The sequence below is a fragment of the Urocampus carinirostris genome, chromosome 6 (genome assembly GCF_059441175.1).
Source record: "Urocampus carinirostris isolate Australia breed hairy pipefish chromosome 6, RoL_Ucar_1.0, whole genome shotgun sequence".
Lineage (NCBI taxonomy): Eukaryota > Metazoa > Chordata > Actinopteri > Syngnathiformes > Syngnathidae > Urocampus > Urocampus carinirostris.
Genome location: NC_142354.1, coordinates 45,227,484 through 45,241,293, shown reverse-complemented (window position 1 = coordinate 45,241,293; position 13,810 = coordinate 45,227,484). Strand labels below are relative to the sequence as shown.

The following is a 13,810-nucleotide window of genomic DNA, read 5'->3' as shown; positions in this document are numbered from 1 at the left end:
GTTGGCCTGGAGAGGGATTGGCGCCACCAGGCTGTACTTGCCCAAGACACACCATGGGAAATTGAATTGTCTTTCTGGAAAAAAATGCACGGTCAACAAAACCAAATTTGCTGAGTCAGCTTTTTTGGGGGGCATTTTTTTGCATCTAGGGTAATATCTAAACTCTGTCCCTTTTTTTGGTTGGACAGACACACAAACAAACAAAAAGGCAAACAAACAAACACATATATATAAACACAGTTCGATCCAAACAAAAACATTATCACCACCCACCATCCTTACTTTGGTTGCAGGTGATAAGGATGCACGTGACCAGCGGTACAGAATATTGTTCTTTTTTAGGGAGGTGTTAGTTTTGTTATGTACTTCTTAACACCAATTCACAGGAGATCAAATGGTTCACTCCCGAAGCACATCTTTCGAAGGGCCCAAATAGGACCCTGTATGGCTCTTTTCACAAATGGTTACGTGATCCACACAGTCGTTTGGTCCTCTTGGCGAGCACATGTCAAAGTGCTGCCCTCTTATCGCTCATGATTTGTAGACTAACGCACAAGCTGCAATGAGTACAAGTTCATTTATCTAACTCGTTTCATCTTGAAATACTCACAATATATTGAATTTCTTTATGACTATCTTTCACTTAAACCAAAAACCAACAGTGCATGAAACAACATTAGGTTTAGGATCAACTCATATCAATATACATTAAACTTAAATAGTTCCCTGTTTTTTATCACAATAAATAAATAAAAATGTCAATACAACCAACATGACCATTCCTGTTTTGACAAACTAATGTTATGGTAACAGCTAATCACTCGGCCTTCCACTTAAGATTGCTTTTTATGCTCTCTCTATCACAAACACACCCGCTATATTGGCATTCACTGCACTTTTTACACTAATTCTTAATCACACACATGCTTTTTTTACCACTGACTGATTATACTTAAAAATCTCAATATTATCAAAAGTCTTGAGTCACAGGAATGTCAGACCTCAGAAATTAGCAGAGCTGTCTTTGTTTACTCCTCTCATCCAATCAGAAGGTGCAGATGGGTAGCGTTAAAGACAGTAAGCAGGAGACAGGGAAGGAGAGGCTCGGCTGCATCTGAGCCTAAATTCCGCCTGTCGAATACATTAAAATGCGGATACCCATATCCATCAAATTTCCAAATATCGGTGCAGATATTTGGCCCACCCGATCATCAGTCGACCTCGAGTCTGTGGTATCAAAAAAATATTGCCGACCACTGTTCAGCTGAACTACAATGAAATATAAAAAGTATTCCAGCCTTATGGATGGAGTTGTATTTGCAAATCGTGTTCAAAAATCTTGCTTTATGTTTCCCGCCGACGCCTGCTCCGCACATATATATATATATATATATATATATATATATATATATATATATATATATATATATATATATGTGCCTTTAGCTGTGACTGTGCGTAGGTAGAAAAGTTGGCAATATTCCATGCTGTACTTGAACAGAGCATTGTACGTATGCAAGTGTAACAACTTCATCCCTTGTGGCTTGCTGCATGTCTAAGATTGAAAGCCAAACATAGTTTTCTCTGTAAGTTTATTCACCAAAAGCGAATCCTGCACCTTTTTGTTTGCTTAAGTTAAGTGTAGAACCCCACCACTAGTGCTTGAACTTCTCCGTGTTGACACAGAGTGCGACGGGGATGTCCACAGCTTTGCTCCTCACTGTTTGATGCTCGCCGGTCTGATCTTATAGTAAAGCCAACATTTGCCAAAGAAATGTAGTACGTATCAGGGTTGGGTAGGGTTACTTTAACTGGATTACTTTCAATGACTTTTGGATGACTCCAATACCAAATATGCTAATAAAAGACAAAAGAAACTAAATAGGAATAAAATGACTCAATTTTGTGCAGGCTTGGGGAGTAACGGAATACATGGAACGGCAAAAATGATGCTGGCAAGCTGCTTGGATTTATTTTCATTTTGTTTCTGTCGCATTTTATGTTCATTTTGCCAGAGATCAAAGCCAGGAGAGAAAGCTTACCACATGTTGTGAGTCATTATTTGTATTCATATTTAGTTTCTTTTGTATTTATTAGCATATTTGCTATTGGAGTCATCCAAAAGTCATTGAAAGTAATCCAGTTAAAGTAACCCTACCCAACCCTGCGTATCGTGTCGGGTACACTGACAAGATTTTGCATCCATTTATTTGTATTGTCTCTTCCAGCTCCCTTTTTTGCGAGATCTTAGTCCAAACCATTAACCCATTATCAGTTAAATTCAATAATTATCACATCTTTTTTTTCTTTCACATTTTCAGACTAATTTTTTCTCCTGAGTGAATGTTGACACAACCAGATGCTTCTTTTACCAATATTTATTGTCGTAACAAAGACGCATGGTGACAAACTACTACACAGCATTTTAAAAATATGAAGAACAATCAACAAATTTAAAGTTAACAATCAAAACCAAGAAAATGGCACACTTTGTTTCTTTGTTTCCTTATCCTCACTGTAAATGTGGAACTGGAGTCGTCCAATTTCGTTGTCACAGCATATCCCATGTTGTAACAATGACAATAAAGGCATATTCTATTCTATTCTATTCTATTCTATTCTATAATCTGATATAGACCTGCAATACCAGAAATGAAACAAACTAATTTTAGTTTTTCCCAGCAACATGTTAAAACCTTTTGTGCATGAAATCTTAGTGTGTCGATGTTTACAAAATAGACCAAAACAAGTTCAGTTTCAAAAATTTCACAGATAAGCAAATTAGCTAAGGTAAAAACTCCATGCGAGTCTCACAACTTTACTGTTGACTGTCAACAGGGTTGGGTAGCGTTACTTTAACTGGATTACTTTCAATCACTTTTGGATGACTCCAATACCAAATACGCTAATAAAAGACAAAAGAAACTAAATATGAATCAAATGACAACATTTTGTGCAGGCTTGGGGAGTAACGGAATACATGGAACGGCAAAAATGATGTTGGCAAGCTGTTTGGATTTGTTTTCGTTTTGTTTATGTCGCATTTGATGTTCGTTTTGCCGGAGATCAAAGAGATCAAAGCCAGGAGAGAAAGCTTACCACGTGTTGGGAGTCACAATTGTAGTCATATTTATTTTGTTTTATATTTTATTAGCATATTTGGTATTGGAGTAATCCAAAAGTCATTGAAAGTAATCAAGCTAAAGTAACCCTACCCTAACTGTCAATGCAGACCTGCTGGGCCCATCTGCTTAATCACAAGCTATTTTACCCTCATGTGAGGGTCTCATTCCTGAATTGCCTTGAAATGAAAGCATACCTGGAAGTATTTTCTCTAGTTAAGTAGTTGTGTGGCATTTCTTTGACTTTTTGCCTCCATGTCCTAGCTTATACAATTGCATCCTCCATCAAGCGTTCTAGTGCCTGCATTTCCTAGATGCGGGTGATTTGGACTCCATTAGAAGCAGGCCTTTTCTTCTTTTTAACCATCTTTATGGTATATCTATCCGTCTACCTTGGTCATATCCCTCAAAAGGGGTGACCGACAGCAAGACAAACACATACAATACAAGGAGGCGGCAGTAGCTCAGGCGGTACAGCGCTCGTCTTGGGATCAAGGGATCCCAGTTCAAATCCCGGCTCCTCCGTGTTACATGTCGAAGTGTCCTTGGGTAGGACACTGGACCCCTAATACCCCCAATAAGCAGGTTGGCGCCTTACATGGCTGCAAGGCCGCTATTGGGAAATGTGGAGCACATTGTAAAGCGCTTTGGGAAGTCATTGACTTGAAATTTCATTTCATTTCATACAATAACAAAGAAAATAAAAGGGGGAATAAAAGCAAAAAAAAAAAAAAACACACACAAAATGTTTTGGACCAAAAACATTTGTGTGTGTTTTTTGCTATTTTTTCCCTTTTATTTTTATTTTTAGATAGATAGATAGATAGATGGATAGATTATTATTAACAATAAGAATATCCAAACAAACAATTTCAGTCAACTGGAGTGCCACGTCCAATTTCGTTGTCCAAATATGTTCAACCCATTTTGTAACGATGATAATAAAGGTTTATTCTATTCTCTTTCTCTTCTCTAATATTTATAAGGGGCGAGTCATTTTACATTTGGAAGCTGTACTCGCTACTTAAAAAGGACTGCTTTGTATCTCGTAAAAAGAAAAAAGGAAAAATAAACTATTACTGTTTTGCTAGGCCTTTTTTCAAAGAAGAGATGGAAAATTAATATAATGACTGCTTTTTACCGGTCCAAAACAAAAGTAGGAACTAGTATTTGAAGCATGTTCCCAAATGTGTCATCTACAATTTTAGGTCCAGTATAAATCATTGCAAATGTTTTTTTCGCTCACTCTGCTGAGGCACGCGTTTCCACAGTGACTTTTGGAACTTCAACAGTTTATCTGGAACTAATCCACAGAGTCATTAAATCTTGTAATAGCAAATGTCGAACATGACATTCATAATTAATAAGCAACACAGGCTTGCAAAGAAAAAAAACAAAGAAAAAAAAACAATTAAACAGCCTTACTAAACGCAATAAACTGGCAAAGAGGCCTACAGCACACTCAGTCACAGATAGATGGTCATATGTGTACAATCATGATTAATGCAATTCCTCCTTACTACAATTAATAAGATTCTCCATTAGAAATAAATGAGTCGGAGTCATTCACAGACTGAGGACAGTTACAGTGATGAATATATCTGATATTTAGTCGCAAGGATTTTCTAGTTAAAGGGCAATTCAATTAGAGCGCAAACTAGCGACGTTTTTCAATAGTTGTCTAGTCACCAACTATTGAAACGATTAGATCAGGGGTCAGCAAGCTTTTCGGTGTGGAGTGCCACTTTTAAATTTCCTTGTAAATCAGTACATTTTTTTAATATCCAACAGCGCCATCATTTTACACCAGTCCAAAAATACAACATGGATATACATTTTAATTGTATAACTCAGTGTTTTTCAACCCTTTTTAAACCAAGGTACATTGGAACCTCGGTTCTCGACCATAATCCGTTCCAGAACCCTGTTCGAAAACCGATTTGTTCGATCACCGTAATGATTTTTCCCATTAAAAAATAATGTAAATTGTTTTAATCAGTTCCAACACCCTGAATGTTTACCTTGAATGTTTAACGTCAACATAAAGCTAACCCAGGCTAATCGTACGTTCGCGTTATCGTAATCTTCCGTACAAAATATTACGCCAACATCAACGTGTAAAAATTAAAAAATCAGGTCGTTTACAAGTCATTTAGCACACGGGTCTCCACAACAAGTGGTGAGCGGTTCATTGGAAAGGGGGCTCCGTTCCAACACCCTGAATGTTTACCTTGAATGTTTAACGTAAACATAAAGCTAACCCAGGCTAATCGTACGTTCGCGTTATCGTAATCTTCCGTAGAAAAGATTACGCTAACATGAACGTGTAAAAATAAAAAAAAGGGTAAAGAAAAGAATTATGAATAGGATTTCTTACCTTTATGGTGGTCAGCTGAAGGCGGAGGTGGACGGTGGGGAGAAGATCAGAAACTCGCACACCTGCTTCATATTTGGCTATTATTTCTTTCTTAAATGCAATAGTTGTGCGCACAACTTTTCTTTTTTCACCTGTAGCAACTTTGCCGCTTGCACTGACTTTCTTCGGAGGCATAATAAGGGGCTAAAACACCCGTACGCCGCTCAGCATGGCACCCTAGCGTACGCACTCACGCATTACTGGTGTTCGAACTCCGATTTTTTGACCGAACAGCGAAGCAAGAATTTTTCGAAATTTTTGGTCGGACTCCGATTTGTTCAAACTGAGAGGCGTTCGAAAACCGAGGTTCCACTGTACACTATTATTTATAAAAAACATTATTTTTACAGCGCAATCTTAAACCGCTTTGTTCAACAAATTAAGTTATAACTGTACTCTACTACCTCAAGAGCAGATAATTAGTACATAAAAAGTATATCAAAATCTACTGCCACCTACTGATATGGATGACTATTACAGTTCCTCGTCTGAAGATAGCAAAAACTAGACTAGTGTGCCCCGGCACACTGGTTGAAAAACACTGGTATAATTGAACAATTTATCTTCCACTATTCTTGTTCATCAATCAACCAAAAAATCAATGTGAATAACAAGCGGAAAGACCACACGCACACACACACAATTCTTTAAACTATTTGCCATCAGTAAATGATTTTCTGTGCTCTGCTTTGCTATGTAGTGAGCAATGTGATAGCTTGCTTCAGTGGTGGTGTTTTTAGCAGTGACAAAGATTTTCGGTCTGTGTTTGTTTGCCGTACCTGGACACAGCGCGTTTTAATGTTCTCGCCTTGAATTCATGTTCATGTTTTGTCTCGTAATGACATTTAACACTTGATGCGCGAGGAACAACGCTCTCGGGGCATAATGCAGAAAACAGCACGGTCATTTTTTGCACAAAGCCCCAGTCATCTGTCCACGCTGGCTCGAGAGAGCGTGATCCTTTTGCTTGAGGAGCCGTCATGATTCGTTCATTTATCGCACACGTGTTTGGTTGGCTGGGTTTAAACACGGCTCTCTGGTCTGTGAGGCACCGGGCAAACTCACACCGAAAAATCCACGTAATGCCTAACGTAAAGCCTCTAAATAACACGGCGCACAACTGAAAATATCTAAATTTCAGGTAAAAATGCGCATTTCTAAAGTATAATCATTATTATTTTGCCGTGCGCTCGCGTGCCACTGGTTAACCCCTCACGTGCCACTGCTGGCACGCGTGTCATAGGTTGCCGACCCCTGGATTAGACGAATATATTATAATAATAATACAAAAACGAGAAAAATACATCTTTTTTTTGAACGTTCTTCGGATTTGCACAAAAAAATAATAGAAATAATAAAATCAATTAAGTTCTGTGCTTGGTCAGAGGAGACATTCATCCATAAATGAACCTCTATGCAGTTTAAAGGACAGGCAGTAAATAATAGATTAAAATAAAGTAATTATGTCTTTTATCACTAAGCACAAGAGCAGTTTTTTTGGCAGCAGCAGAACAGTAAATAAAACAAATGTTATGTCCAGTTTGTCAAGTACATTCAGTGGTAAACAGCAAACTCTGTAACAAATGGACTTAACAATTTTCAGCAGTTTTAACAACTGACGTTTGTTCTTTGTTTCAAACAAGTTTATCAGGCACAGTCAGGAAAAAGGACCCACTCGCGTAGACGTACTCACAATTTATTAGGGGGAGGATGAGGGAGCGCACACACTCGATCCGGGGATCGAGGGTCGCGGAATTGGATAGAAGTCCAAACAAAAGAATGTCCAAAAACAAACGGATCAGGCCAAAAACAAAACAGGATCCAACGCAGGAAAATTTACGGACTAGGCATTTCTCAGAGTTAAACAGAACTTGCAAAAATCTCACAGAAGTCTCTCAAAAATCTCACAGTAGGTTCACAAAAATTCTCACAGACGCTCAGGCAAAGCAACAGCTCAAAGGAACGCGTTTAAATACTGCCAAGAAGAATAGAAGAAGAATAGAATTTACTTTTATTGTCATTCTTTGTAAGCATGCACACAGAACGAAATGTCGTTACACCTGACCTGTACAGTTATACTGTAGCGAGCCGATGCAGCCGCAGCCAAACAGGGCGCCGCCATTTTAGACCCAACTGCTGTCTTGGGAGTCATTAGGTGAGCAAACCCCCCCAATTCCAACCCTTAATGCCGAGCGCCAAGCAGGGATGCAATGGGTACCAATGTTGTAAGTCTTAGGTAGGACTCGGCCGAGGCTTGAACCAGCGACCTCCCAGTCTCTGAGCGGGCGCCCTACCATCTAGGCTACCGAGCTGGTGAAGAAGGAATCAGGTAATGCGTCTCAGTTGGGCGCCGTGGCAACCGCGCCAGAATCCGGCGCCACCTAGCTTATGTTGAATAAATCAACTTGTTGTTGCAGCCCTAGTTAGCAGTCCATCTTAAATTTCTGACGGAGATGGATGACCAAAACATGTATCTGGAGTGGTAAAAGTCAACAGAGCCAACTCCCAGGGGAAAGCTCTTTCCCTCCAGGTGATAGAAGCAACTCTGCTTGTGTAGTTTGGAAGTAATTGTGCCCTGCTGTCCAATATTCCCGTCGGTTCGACGGGCGGTATGACAGGTTGCACAGCGGGCACACCGACCTATTCTGACATCACCTAGAGTGCAGAGATGGCAGATTGCAAACGGAGGTAGCTCAGTAGGCGTCCTCACACAGATGCACAAACAACATCTCTTCACTTTTATTTTGGAGGCCTCATTGTGGGCATCAAAAAAGCTTCAAAGGTTCTATTGTACTATTAGTTTGTGGGCATTATTGGAAAAAACACACTTTTACGGATGGCTTTATCCAAAATGTACATCGGGGGAGAATACCGTAAATTCTGGACTATAGAGCGCACCTGATTATAAGCCACACCTGCCACATTTTAAGAGGAAAACCGATTTTGTACTTACACAAGCCGCACCTGTATATAAGCCGCATGCCCCCACATTAAAAAATGTAACACAAACACAAAAGTAACCCAAAGCCGACTTTAAGTCCCGCGATTGAAACTAAATGTCCTTCATTAAAGTACACAGTCCAAAAATCACAGCCGGCAAAATGATCGGAAAATGATACCGGTACTTAAGGTTTGATGCAGACCTGCAGATTCCGGGTCCTGTTGAAAGTAATCCAAGGAAAAAAGTGTATTTTTCCAAAGGTAAGGGTGGGAAAAATATATATCCACTACTGTCCGCCGCGTCCACAAACAGGTCTGTCTGTTCCTCACCTTTACCGGTCCCCACTTCCCGTCACCCCGCGTTTGTTCCGCCCCTCCTTTTTCATTCGCCTGTGCAAAACACATCAGAATAAGCGTCTAAAATAAATACAAATAAATACATGACACAAATATACAGTTGCAAATACATATTATACATGGATTACACATATTTACAAAGAAAGACGGTACACCGAGAGAGTTTTCAGAGCTTTAATAATAATAATAATATAACTTTCCTCCCAAACAGTGCCTGTGACAGGGCAGTTAATGGTAGCAACACGCTAGCAACGCGCTCGCAACACAGTAAACGGGTCTGTTAAAAAAACATACCGTACTTGTAAAAATCACGGTAAACCGTCCTCATCTTCCTCCTTAGAACTGAAGCCATCAAAGTCGTCTTTCTCAGTGTCGGAAAGAAACTTTGTCATATGGACGTCGTCCCACGCTCCCTAATTCCAAAACACGCTAGCAACACGCTCGCTCCTTCTTTATCGGACTGCTCGATTGCTTTTAGCTTGAAAGCTGCGTCGTGTGCCTTTCTTTTTGCATTTTGCATGACGAGGGTATGTTTACGCTAATTTAATTTATGCACAAGCTAAGAAGTTGCAGTCTTCCTCGGCGCTTATATTCCAGCGGTCTAAATCTTACCTTTTGTACTCGAGCGCCGCTAGCGGCCGTTAGAAAAATGACATAAATTGGCCGCATTACTGAATAAGCCGCAGGGTTGAACGTTTGGGAAAAAAGTAGCGGCTCATAGTCCGGAATTTACGGTACTTACCATACCATATTTTCTGGCCTCTGGACTGACCTATGTACGTAATTTTGGTATCTCATCTCATCTCATCTCATTAGCTGCACCGCTTATCCTCAGTAGGGTCGCGGGGTTGCTGGAGCCCATCCCAGCAATCATCGGGCAGTGGGCAGGGGACACCCTGAACTGGTTGCCAGCCAATCGCAGTAATTTTGGTATACAAGAAATATGCACGTTCGTCATACAACGGGCATGCATTTTTCAGATTTCCTAGACAGCCTCACACCGAAGTTAAATATGGAAATAGATTGACTGACATGGCACCATTTTGTTTATCCGGGCAGAAAAGCTCGCTTGGCCAAACATGCCCACCTTGAAAACTCCTTGTGATCTTATCTACATGTCAGCGCACTTTTCGGACTTCTTGCCGTGTGGTGGGGATGAATAAACAGCTACAGTTATCTGATAGTTCTGTCTATAGGAATAGAATGGATGTAGAGTATGTCGCCGTGGCAACCTCAGCTACTGCGGGTTTTAAAAGTGCTTGTGTGCAACTCTTAGTGCCTGATTTAGTGAAGGACAAGACTGTGATAAAGAAACAAAACGGAATAAGTATTAGCAGTAAATACTTATTTTCGAAGGTTGTGACTAAACTACTGCAAGTACACTAAGCAGGGTTCGTACAGATGCTTGAAATCCTAAAATATGCTTACATTTCAATGTTGTGTTTTCAAGGTTTGAAAAGTGCTTGAATTTGGGGTGCTTTGCTTGTAAATGTTTGAAATTGTTTCCATGTTTCTCAACAAGTCTGCTTAAAAGTGACGGCGGCACTGCACTCTGGTGGTTTCACTTTGCTATTGTATGTCCTCTTCCCTCGTGGTTACCTGCAGTTGGCATTGTACAGCATTGTCATCACCTCCTACAGGTTTTGCACAAAAAGATAAAAATGCTACATCGAAACTATTAAATGTCTATTATTCCAAAGATTACCGTATTTTCCGCACTACGTATAAGGCGCACCTAAAAGTCTTGATTTTTTTCAAAAGCTGACCATGCGCCTTACAATACAGTGCGCCTTATATATGGCTCAATATTAAATCGCAAGGTCTCGCAACTTACGCAACAGCCGCCGACTCGATTTTCCCCCGAACGTGGAGTAGTCCGCGGTGTATGCTGGGATTTATATACCGGCGTTTCATTGGCTAACCAATGTGTCAATCATCATTTGAATCGATCGCTATTGGCTAAAGTTATTCGGAGCCTCGGATAGGCTAGAGGGCCGAAACAAACCCTGCAATTGGCCGAAAAATATGTGTCAATCATCAGTCAAATCGATCGCTATTGGCTGAAGCTATTTGGAGCCTCGGATTGGCTAGAGGGCCAAAACAAACCCTGCAATTGGCCGAAAAAGATGACTGAATAGCAAGCTTGCTAAACTACGCCATAAAGAAACATGTTTGTATTTGTAAACATTTGACTCTCCTGGATTGACTACACTCACGGTTGTAAGAAGACCATGATTGCGTATCATTATTGAACGTGAGAACTTAGGTGAGCTATGTGGCTTTATATTTTCCCGGTATCTTGTTTTAGAACGATCTTGATGTTGCTGTGATGAGTTGAGTGAATTCAACTCAATTCCAAGTGTTTATTGTCATATGCACAGTAAAGTTGCGAGCGAAAAAGAAAATAGAAACTAGGGAATGGTTGGCATTTCTTGAATCCCAAGACTTTAACCTTCCGGATGATGGAACGATGCATTTGAGTGACATCGTACGGACACCGCATCCGCAGGTGTCTACGACACGTATTTGCTTCTTTGCAAGCTTTGGGAATGTTAAGGGGGTAATAAGTTGGACTGAACTATCTGACTGTTTTGTCCACGTTCCCATTGTAGCACCTTATAATCCGGTGCGCCTTATCTATGGAAGTTATAGGACCAAAAACTATTTTTTGGGGGTGCGCCCTATAACCCGGTGCGCCCTATAGTGCGGAAAATACAGTATGTTTTAATATATACTTTTTTTATGCGCTATGCAACAAAAGTAAGGTAGCCTTACCTAATGGTTAATTGGAAAGGAAAGAACTTCCTGCAACTGAAAATTTAAGGTACATTCCAGAACGTATATAGGACGAGATTTGTCTCCAAAACAAATATATTCACGAGTTACTCACGATCTAAAAGATAATATGCCTTGATAAATGCACATGCAAAAAAAAAAAATCTCACATATGTGGCTTTGTAAAATACATGGTTCACACTGGATTTTTTTTCTTCTTTTTAAAAGGTACTGAAGAATTTGGAAAATTGGCTTTGAAAGTCCTTAAAACATGCTTAAATTTGACCATGAAAATGTGGAAAAACCCTGAGTAGGGTATTTACTCTGGGTAAGATTAACAGGTAAAACCTGTCAAAACCTAGGGAGGTTCAATCCGGCTCAATACTGAATATATGTACATGCAGGGTTGGGTGGGGTTACTTTTACTGGATTACTTTCAATTACTTTTGGATGACTCCAATACCAAATATGCTAATAAAAGACAAAAAAAACTAAATATGAATAAAATGACAAAATTGTGTGCAGGCTTGGGGAGTAACGGAACACATGGAAGGGCAAAAATGATGTCGGCAAGCTGTTTGGATTGATTTTCATTTTGTTTCTGTCGCATTTGATGTTCGTTTTGCCGGAGATCGAAGAGATCAAAGCCAGGAGAGAAAGCTTACCACGTGTTGTGAGTCATCATTTTATTCATATTCAGTTTATTTTGTCTTTTATTAGCATATTTGGTATCGGAGTAATCCAAAAGTAATTGAAAGTAATCCAGTTAAAGTAACCCTTCCCAACCCTGTGTACATGGAATAAATACATCCATCTATCTATTTTATGCCCCCCTTATCCCAACTTGGGTCACAGACGTGGAATACTGTGTCTTGCAAAAGTATATTTGATTTTTAATCAAAAAATATAGGTGCATATTATGCACCAGCGTGCGTTATACATGAATGAATACGGTAATATATCCATAAAAAGAATTCAACAACATTTTTTTTTAACTTTGTATCTAATGTATGAATATACCATGCGCAAATACAGTAAAGTAATCCAGTTAAAGTAACCCTACCCAACCCTGGTTTTGAGGTAAGACAATTACCATTGGGGGCAGCACGGCGACGCAGTGGTTAGCGCGTGCGCAGCACAGTTCTGAGGTCATGAGATCGAACCTCCTGTGTGGAGTTTGCATGTTCTCCCCGTGCTTGCGTGGGTTTCCTCCGGGTACTCCGGTTTCCTCCCACATTCCAAAAACATGCATTTCAGGTTAATTGCCCGGTTCAAATTGTCCCTAGGTGGGAATAGAATAGAATAGAATAGAATATACCTTTATTGTCATTGTTACAACATGAGATATATTGTGACAACGAAATTGGACGTGGCACTCCAGGTCCACATTTTACAGTGATTTTAGGAAAACAAAGAGATAAAGGAACAAAGAACTGTGCGAGTTAATGGTTGTCTGTCTCTGTGTGCCCTGCGATTGGCTGGCAACCAGTTCAGGATGTCCCTGCCCACTGCCCAAAGATGGCTGGGATGGGCTCCAGCACCCCCGCGACCCTACTGAGGATAAGCGGTGCAGATAATGGATGGATGTATAATGGAAAATGACTATGGACTTTTGGCAATTTGCGGCAGCATTCCAATTATAGCAAGAGTTGGCTGCAGCAATGCAATTAAAAAGTTACTTTTATTATAAGTCCCCTTAATCTGTGCACCAATTTTGCCCTAGGATTTTACAGAATAATGATAGCGTCTTGTTTATGAGCAGACTCTCATCGAGCAGGTGAATGTCGGACTGCCAGTTTCCGCAGCGTTGCGCTCTCCTGTGGCCATGTCCTTGGGCATCAGTGTCACTCGTGCGCTTCACCGCTCACCTGCCGCCATAAATCAGCTAGATTCCCTCCATCCTTTCCATCTCCTCCCCACCATTATCCTCACAACTCCTTGATTCCGTTTTTTCTTCTACCCGTGAGACACAAAGGCACCACAGCTGTCAGGCATCTGATCACGAGTGATGTTATCATGTTTGAGGCTATGTGGTTTGAGGTTGTCAAGAAACAGACCGGGAAGCAGGAAGTCGGAACTCATATGCGTAGACGACCTGTCGCTTTAATCAGGAAAGAAAAGTTGTCCAACACACAAACGGACCAAGGACAAAACAGGTTTAAAGGCAATCAAAATTACAAACTAGGCGTTACTCAGATCA

At 40.3% G+C, this 13,810-nt stretch overlaps 1 protein-coding gene across 2 annotated transcripts in view; it reads left to right on the top strand.

Moving 5' to 3' along the window:
• Positions 1–13,810, top strand: part of arhgef10la (Rho guanine nucleotide exchange factor 10 like a) — a 284,562-nt gene that overhangs the window by 135,518 nt on the left and 135,234 nt on the right. The gene's annotated exons all lie outside the window — the stretch shown is intronic.